This window comes from Tachyglossus aculeatus, chromosome 2 (genome assembly GCF_015852505.1).
Source record: "Tachyglossus aculeatus isolate mTacAcu1 chromosome 2, mTacAcu1.pri, whole genome shotgun sequence".
Classification (NCBI taxonomy): domain Eukaryota; kingdom Metazoa; phylum Chordata; class Mammalia; order Monotremata; family Tachyglossidae; genus Tachyglossus; species Tachyglossus aculeatus.
This window is the reverse complement of record NC_052067.1, coordinates 34,584,075-34,592,941: the sequence shown is the minus strand read 5'-3', so window position 1 is coordinate 34,592,941 and position 8,867 is coordinate 34,584,075.

The following is an 8,867-nucleotide window of genomic DNA, read 5'->3' as shown; positions in this document are numbered from 1 at the left end:
AAGTGCTCAGTAAATACCACCGAGTGATCAATTGATCGTGTGATTGATTCTTCATTGAGATTTCTCGCTGAAATGCAAAGAGCAGGGTTTTGTAGACTTTATCAGGAAAAGACATCTCTCAGTTGTGCCTCTTTTATTTTCCCTTTAGGCTTAAGCCTACATTTGTTTTGCCCAAAGAAGGTATCACAGTGTTAACTGCATCTCTCGCCATCCAGTAATCCCCCAGAGCAGATTTTTGGTTAGCAACTAAAAAAATGTTCTTTAGAGAGGGGCGATGTTTAGAGCAGTGCGTATGGGCAGGGAATGTTTTGGCTTATTGTTATATTGTACTCTTCCAAGCACTTAGTGCAGTGCTCTGTTCACAGTAAGCACTCGATAAATACAATTGACTGACTGACTGCTATGGTAGCCCCTTAGAGCTAGGCGCCACTTCCCCATGCTGGAGTCCTGCACCAGCCAAAAATCTGGGGTCTGGCCTAGCATGACGTGATCCTGGGTGGGCCTGAATTGGCCTGGTGCAGTTGGGGCCCCTTGACTGTGGGCCCATTCCTGTCCTACCTCCTGACTTCTGAGATGAATGACAGGGAAAGAGGTTTAACTACATGCTATATTATCCATGCACAATTGTCCCTATTGGCTCCTGAGGCTTCTGTGCCTGCATCATCATCATCATCAATCGTATTTATTGAGCGCTTACTATGTGCAGAGCACTGTACTAAGTGCTTGGGAAGTACAAATTGGCAACATATAGAGACAGTCCCTACCCAACAGTGGGCTCACAGTCTAAAAGCCTGCATAATATATCCTGCTTATGTCGTAACACTATCATCATTGGACTTGCCTTTTACTACATCCCACATCTCCATGAAGCCTACAATTATGACGATCCTGGGCCATGCACATCAGCCCCAGCTTGGCTTGCCTTTTTACGGGCAGGGTCCTCTTCCTGGGCCTTTACTGTCCCCAACAGAGTCCCTGAAAGGTCCTATAAATGACCTAGGCCAAGTCACTTAACTTCTCTGTGCCTCGGTTACCTCATCTATAAAATGGGGATTTTGACAGTGAGGCCCATGTGGGACATGGACTGTGTCCACCCTAATTAGCTTGTATCTACCCCAGGGCTTAGTACAGTACCCGGCACATGGTAAGCACTTAACAAATACCACAAAAAAAAGGGTTGAGGTTTTCCAGCCATGAGCCTTAGCTCACCAGATGGAGGAAACACAAAAGGCAATGGCCTCAATAACAATGGGGAATGAAGTATCTTTCTGTCTGCACTACTTCATCAGTTTTCTCACTGGTCTCTTTGCCTCCAATCTCACCCTTCTCCACTTGACTGCCCAGATCATATTTCTAAAGCATCTTTACTCCTCTGAAACCATTCCTCTTTGCCTCAAGCAGAAACACTTGCGCACTGGCCTTCAGGCCCTCAGTCAGCTCTGTCTTACTCCTGCTAGCCACTGTCTTCTCTCACTTCACCCCAATTTACACACAGCTCCTCTCAAGCTACCTATTTTCGGGGCCTCATTCTTGTGCTCCCTCCACTGAATTCTTGCTCACAACCTTCTCAAGAGCCCAGGCTTGGGAGTCAGAGGACATGGGTTCTAATCCCGGCTCTGCCACTTATTAGCTGTGTGACGTTGGACAAGTCACTTAACTTCTCTGTGCCTCAGTTGCCTCATCTGTAAAATGGGGATTAAAACTGTGAGCCCCATGAGGGACAACCTGGTGACCTTGTCTCTACCCCAGCACTTAGAACAATTTTTAGACTGTGAGCCCACTGTTGGGTAGGGACTGTCTCTATATGTTGCCAACTTGTACTTCCCAAATGCTTAGTACAGTGTTCTGCACACAGTAAGCGCTCAATAAATATGATTGATTGATTGATTGATTGAATGGCACATAGTAAGTGCTTAACAAATACCATCATTATTATTTCTAGACTGTGAGCCCATTGTTGGGTAGGGACTGTCTGTATATGCTGCCCATTTGTACTTCCCAAGCGCTTAGTACAGTGCTCTGCACACAGTAAGTGCTCAATAAATATGATTGATTGATTGATTGTCTACCCTGCTAGAAAGTAAACTCCTTGGAGAGGAACCCCCTTTACTTGTCTTTATTATAGTCCCCCAAATGCTTCGGACAGTGCTGTGCACAACAAATTGTATTAATCAATAAATTAGTTAATTGAAATGTTTATAATGGCAGCCACCTGGGCTTCCCCCCCCCCCCCCCCCCCCCCCCCCCCCACCTGGACTCAACGCTGGCTTTGGAAATGCCAGTGAGGAATAGGTGAGGAAACAGACAGAAAATCTGCTCCTTTTAAATGTGCTGGAGTGCCTTTTCCTATTCTGGTCTAGAAGGTACTCCCTCTGAAAGCTCCTACCTATTTTGGGTTTTTCTGAGGGACCAGAGTACATTATGATAGCCTCCACCCTCTACTAGGCCATGGGGAATATGGCTTTGTTGGTCAGTCTCTGCTGTAACAGAGAATCTGGGAAAGAGTCTAAGGAGGCTTTTTCCTATGCAACCAGAAGAGGTATAACAGCTCTTTTCCAAACTCGAAGGTGAGAATACTTAAGGGGAAACCTACTGTTTTGGTGTGCAAGGGTGACTACACTGCTGCTTCCTTAGAGTAAAACCTATTTGTGTGTTAGGAAATAACCTTCCTGGGGGTCAGTAAGCCAAGGAGAACTTTGCGAGTGATGATTTCCAAAAGAATCTTCGGAAGAGCTCCGTCTCACAGGAGGGAGCGTTTTCCTCACAAAAGATTATCTCCCTTGAGTCTTTCTAATACCAAGACCCATAAATTTAGTTTATGTGGCGGACATCCTGGAAGCGTTTTGAGAATTTCATTTTCCTATTTAAACTGACACATTTCTACAATGATCTTTGCTTTATGTTGAGGGTTTTTTTAGTGTTTTTCTTTTTTTTAGTGATTTTATTTTAAGTTTCTAATGAATTTTTGGAAATGAATATACATAGAAAATAATGGGCCCTGGGATAAAATTTAGCAAAAATGTTTTCATTAATAGTGTATTTGGGGATTTGTTAAGTATTAAGACACACTATAGCCATAATCGCTCACTGAAAGTAGAATAGGACTGACTGTACAGCCACTTCAATGTGCAGAGGTCATGCCCTCTCAGTACCCTGTGACTCCAGAAAAGGAAAAACAGTATTTGGAGGGCCAAATGATGGAAGATCTATTTATAAATTATCAAAAAGATACCGCAATTTGGGTAAAAAAACAGCTTTCCTTGCAAGCAAAGAAAAAAAGGAGTCACATCAGTATATCATTTTGTGCTTCCGTAAGGTGACGCTTCCCTGAATTTTGTTCTCTTTTTTCCAGACCAGATTTTTTATTTCTCCTGTTCCAAGCCATTCTAATGATGATGTGCAGCCTAATTATTTTCTTGTCATGGCTGTAACCGTTGCCCTTTATCCCTGTTTAAACTTGACTTCATTTACATTTTTTTAACTATTTCCAGGTGAATTGAATCTCAGTTGTGCTTCCTCTGACTGCTCTGAAAGCAAAAGGTGTCCCTTAAGGAACCCAATTTGAGTACCAAAGAAAGGTAGCTCTATAGAGGACATGATTGATGAATCAAAGAATCCAAACCGATTTACCTTCGATGATTGGTTTTGTGCTGTATTAACTACCACCAGCACTGGCCAGGTCTTCGTTAGGCCCCACAGAAATGCCGAGCTGCATTGTGTCGTGGCCTATCCATTTTAAAAGGGATGTGGAGAAACCAAAGACGGTGCAGGCCAGAATAGAGGATCAAGCTGATAAAATGGAAAATAGGATCAATGAGAAAAAATGATAAGATTTAGCATTTCTTAATTTGGAAAAGGCAGTTATTTCTCCTGACAGAATATGAAGCACTGGTAGAAGGAGGTAAGAAATAATAATAATAATAATAATAATTGTGATATTTGTTAAGCACTGCCAAGCACTGTTCTAAGTGCTGGAGTTGATACAAGATAATTGGGTTGGACACAGTCTGCTGCTTTCCAGCTTCATTTAGGAGAGAAAAAGGTTTAAATGGTGGTTATGTCATTTCTTAAGTGCTTACTATGTGCAAAGCACTGTTCTAAGTGCTGGGAAGGTTACAAGGTGATCAGGTTGTCCCATGTGGAGCTCACAGTCTTAATCCCCATCTTACAGATGAGGTATCTGAGGCCCAGAGAAGTTAAGTGACTTGCCTAAAGTCACACAGCTGGTAAGTGGCTGAGTCAGGATTAGAACCCACGACCTCTGACTCCCAAGCCTGGGCTCTTTCCACTGAGCCACGCTCTGCCACCCACAACTGACAACTAGATTTATAGTATAACTTGATTGCAGGTGTTATTTTAATTCATTTATTTATTAGCTACAAGCAGTATGTTAAAGAAGCTTTATACTACGTGATTCATGTCCAACCTTTTATTCCAATATGTTCTGCTGAGAACAAAGGACGAACCTCAGTCCTGACACTTCAGCGCTTAGAACAGTGCTTGGCACATAGGAAGCGCTTAACAAATACCATTATTATTATTATTAGTATTAGTATTAGTATTAGTATTATTATTCAGGTCTGAGGCTCTGCCTGAAGGAATGGGTTGTAGTGCTAGTGACTTGTGCGGCATCACTCGAGCTCTCTAACCCCTGCCAGTGTAGTTTCCACTAAGGCATGGAGAAAAACTATCATGTAGGCGGGTAGTAGCGCCACACATTTTCAAGAGTCCACAGGGTTTTTTTTAGGTGAAGGGCCTTGGTCTCTAAAAGAGATGTAATAGTAATTGTGGTATTTGTTAAGCGCTTACTAAGTGCCAGATCCTGTACTAAGCACCAGGGTGGATACAAGCAAATGGAGTTGGACACAGTCCCTATCCCACATGGGGCTCACAGTCTCAATCCCCATTTTGCAGATAAGGTAACTGAAGCCCAGAGAAGTGAAGTGACTTGCCCAAGCTCACACAGCAGGCAAGTGGCGGAGGTGGGCTTAGAACCCACGACCTTCTTACTTCCAGACCTGTGCTCTATCAGTTTCGCCGTGCTCCTTCTAATCCACCTTCTAATTTGATATGAAAAAGTAAGGCTAGTTCAGAAGATACTACCCAGCCAAATATCATAACACTGCAGGCTGGACTTAATTCTAATTTGTCTTCTACATACATATCATTTTATACAAGCTAGAAAACCTACACTCCATATGCTGCCTCTCACAGTTTAAAACCTAACAATACTTATTAATAAAAATGTTGGATTTTCTTATGCTAAATCCCAGTTTCCTAACCTTTATGTGGCCTTCCTGGATGTAATGGTTCCATTCTGAGGTTTTTGGACAGGATCACTGGACTTTAACCTCTTCTCCAATATTTCAAAGGCTTCCCTTCCTTGACCTAAAATTGTTGTCATATTGGCTGTCCAAATTGGTGTCCTGCCCCATCTGCAGTTGTTCAGTTGATTACCACTGGTTCATCTCTGAATCCTGTTAGAGTTTCAGCAGAGCTCTTGCTCCTTGACACTTTCTCCCACGCTGAGCTATCACAACCATCGTCTATCAGACGGGGGAACTGCTCAAGAAAGGTGCCAGCTGCCTCCTATTTGCTTGTCTGCTGCCTGATTTGAGTATCGGCCCAATATTCCTTCATGAAGCAGGATGGCCCGGTGGAAAGAGCACAGGTCTGGAAGTTAAGGGACGTGGGTTCTAATCCTGGCTCCAGCATTTATAATAATAATGATGGCATTTGTTAAGTGTTTACTCTGTGCAAAGCCCTGTTTTAAGCCCTGGGGGGGATACAAGGTGATCAGACTGTCTCATGTGGGGCTCACAGTCTTAATCCCCATTTTACAGATGAGGAAACTGAGGCCCGGAGAAGGTAAGTGACTTGCCTGAAGTCACACAGCTGACAGTTGGCGGAGCCTGGGCTAGAACCCATGACCTCTGACTTCAAAGCCCGGGCTCTTTCCATTGAGCCACTCTGCTTCTCACTTCCCCGGTGATATTAGGGTAAAGTACATCCCTGATCTATTTAAAGGGTTTTACTGTTCATTTTGATTATTTTAAAGGAGGTGACTGCTATCACCTATTTTGGGGAAATCTACAAAGAAATGACTGTTGTTTAATATATCAATAGTTGTCATAACTTCTGTCCTATCCCCAGAGTGCACTTTCTGAACCAAATCAGTGTTTCTAAGTTACAAGCTTTTCTTTCCTTTCTGACTCCCAAGCCCGTGCTCTTTCCTCTGAGCCACGCTGCTTTATCTGCTGTGTGACCTTGGGCAAGTCAGTTAACTGCTCTGTACCTCAGTTCCTCATCTGCAAAATGGGGATTCAATACCCATTCTCCCTGCTGCTTAGAATGTGAGCCCCATGCGGGACCCGATTCTCTTGGATCTACTGCAATCAATCGATCAATCGATACTGCTTACTTTGTGCAGAGCACTGTGCTAAGCACTTGGGAGAGTACAATACAACACAATTAGCAGACGTGTTCCCTAACCATAATGGCTTAACCCAGAGCTTAGTAAAGTGCATGGCATACAGTAAGTACTTAACAATAACTACGATAATGAGGGGAGCATTCTTTTTCCAGCAGGGAGCATTCATAGTTACTCTGACTTTCCAATACAGTTTGCTTCAAGAGGAAACTGACCATATCTTTAAAAATAAAACTTGTAACTCCCAGAAACTTTAGGAGATTAATCATTTAATTGAGCTTTATGCATGGCTTGCTAGAGCAGCTGTAGATAGAATAGGAAACTGATTTATTAATTCAATTTTCCTTCCAACAGCACATGTGGCTGTGTGCTCTGAATAGCACCAGCGATGGAAAAAAAAATACTGTCAGGTCTTCAAAATCGAAAACCATAAACAAAGATACACTTTTTGCCTTGGGTTTTTAAAGACATTTTAAAGACATGGCTACAGAACTTCCAAAAAAAACCCCCCTTCTGTCTAGTTGTCTATACCCAAATTGTGAGCCTGCATTGAGTTCTCACAGTATAGATCCTGTCATTTCTAGTGTCGTGGCCAGTTATTCTCTTCTGTTCCTTAGGAATGTCTGTTGCTTTTTAAGGTAACATAGGAGTTTTGCAAATAAAATCGGCCACAAGCTCTAATTTCTACACATTTCTAATTAGTTTGCTGACCCTCTTCCTCTAAATTTGCTAGAGAATCAAAGAAGTTGCTCACACAGAGTTTTCTACTGAAAACCCAAATGTGCTCTAATCCTAATTTCATCCTTGCTACCCCTGGTTACAGCATCTGGCTCCATAGACACGTATCTAACTTTCAACATTTAGTAGCGGCTGGACGGATAGTGTAAAGAGAATCCAATTTTCTAATTCCAAGAGCGGCCCACATCTCTATCCATTTGCCAGGTTGGGAAGAGGGAGTTGGACTTTCCCAGTCCAGGCTAAATTGGCTAATAAACACACTTACATTTTATGATTCGTCGGTGGTGCTGTCCTACTAGTGAACTGAAATCTCCAACTCATATTGTTTTAATCGTTCATTTTGCAATTTAAGTTACTTTGTACCTTTAATCCAGTTCCTTTATCTCCTTACTTAGTGACTGGATTTGTGTGGGCAAACCACTTAACAATTTGAAGAAAAAAAATTATAATTATTGCATTTATTAAGTACTTTTTCTTAGTTAAGTAGGGCTAAGAAATCAGAAGCAGTCCCTGTCCCTCATGAGGCTCACCGTCTCTTATCCCTATTTCACAAATGAGAAAAGTGAAACCCCGAGAGGCTAAATGACTTGTTTCAGGGCACTCAAATCCTTTATTTCTGAATGCCAGAAATAGCTATAGCCTCATCTTTAATGCAGTGAAGATTTTGAATGGCAGCTTATACATCTCAGCTGCTATCTACCTTAGTTTGCCTGTGCAGAAAAGGGTCTTTTGTCTGGTAAGTGCGTCTCCTTTGTGGGAACCTCATGATTAGGCCTGAAATCCTTCTGATTGACTGTTGCTGCTTGTGGATGCTGGCAGCTTTGTGCCACTCCCATCACCTAAGGGGCTCAGAAGTTTTTTTGTGGTCCCTCTCCCTTCTCAGCTCTTATTTCATTTTTCTGCTTTGTATTTCTCTTCCCAACCACTTCTGCCTCCTTACCTTTTCCTACTATCTTCATGACCTATAGCTCTTTATCTCCTCCCTTGCTCCAGTTTGCATACCACAGTGATCTCAAATCCCCATTCTTCTCTACTCATGTCTTGGCATATCCAGATCCTTTTCTACTTTGTACTAATCACTGGGGTCTCCCGATTTAACCATACCCCTCCTATTCCCAGTTCCCTCCATGTTTGTTCCCAATTCTTTTTGCTCATCCCAATGTCCTTATCTTCCTCTACTGTCATTCCTTCTCCCACATTACTGACCCTGCAGACCAAATTCCCAAGCCAAAGAATCCCAGAGATCGTTTATGTGCAAAGTTGTAAAATTCATTCGTTCAATCATATTCATTTGAGCGCTTGCAGTGTGCAGAGCACAGCATTAAGCGATTGGGAAAGAACAATGCAACAGTAAACAGGGACAATCCCTGCCCACAACGAGCTCATAGCTTTGAGGACTCCAATCTCAGGTTTCCGTATTCATATTGGCCTTTGTGACAAAAACAAGGTTTTATTCCAATTAGCACTCATGGGACAATAACTTGGTTTCCATTCTACATCATAAACTAGCAGAAAAACTACAGTGCCCTTGCCCATTTCCAATCTTTATTTCTGGCCTTGAGGAACTCTGATGCATTAGGAAACTCAGTGGCCCTAGCCATTCGACACATAATGCCTCTTCCAAAGCTCCTAGACTTTGTCAGAATCTTCATTGCCATTTTCAGATTTCTTTCTCTGCATGCTGTCCAGGGGACAAGGA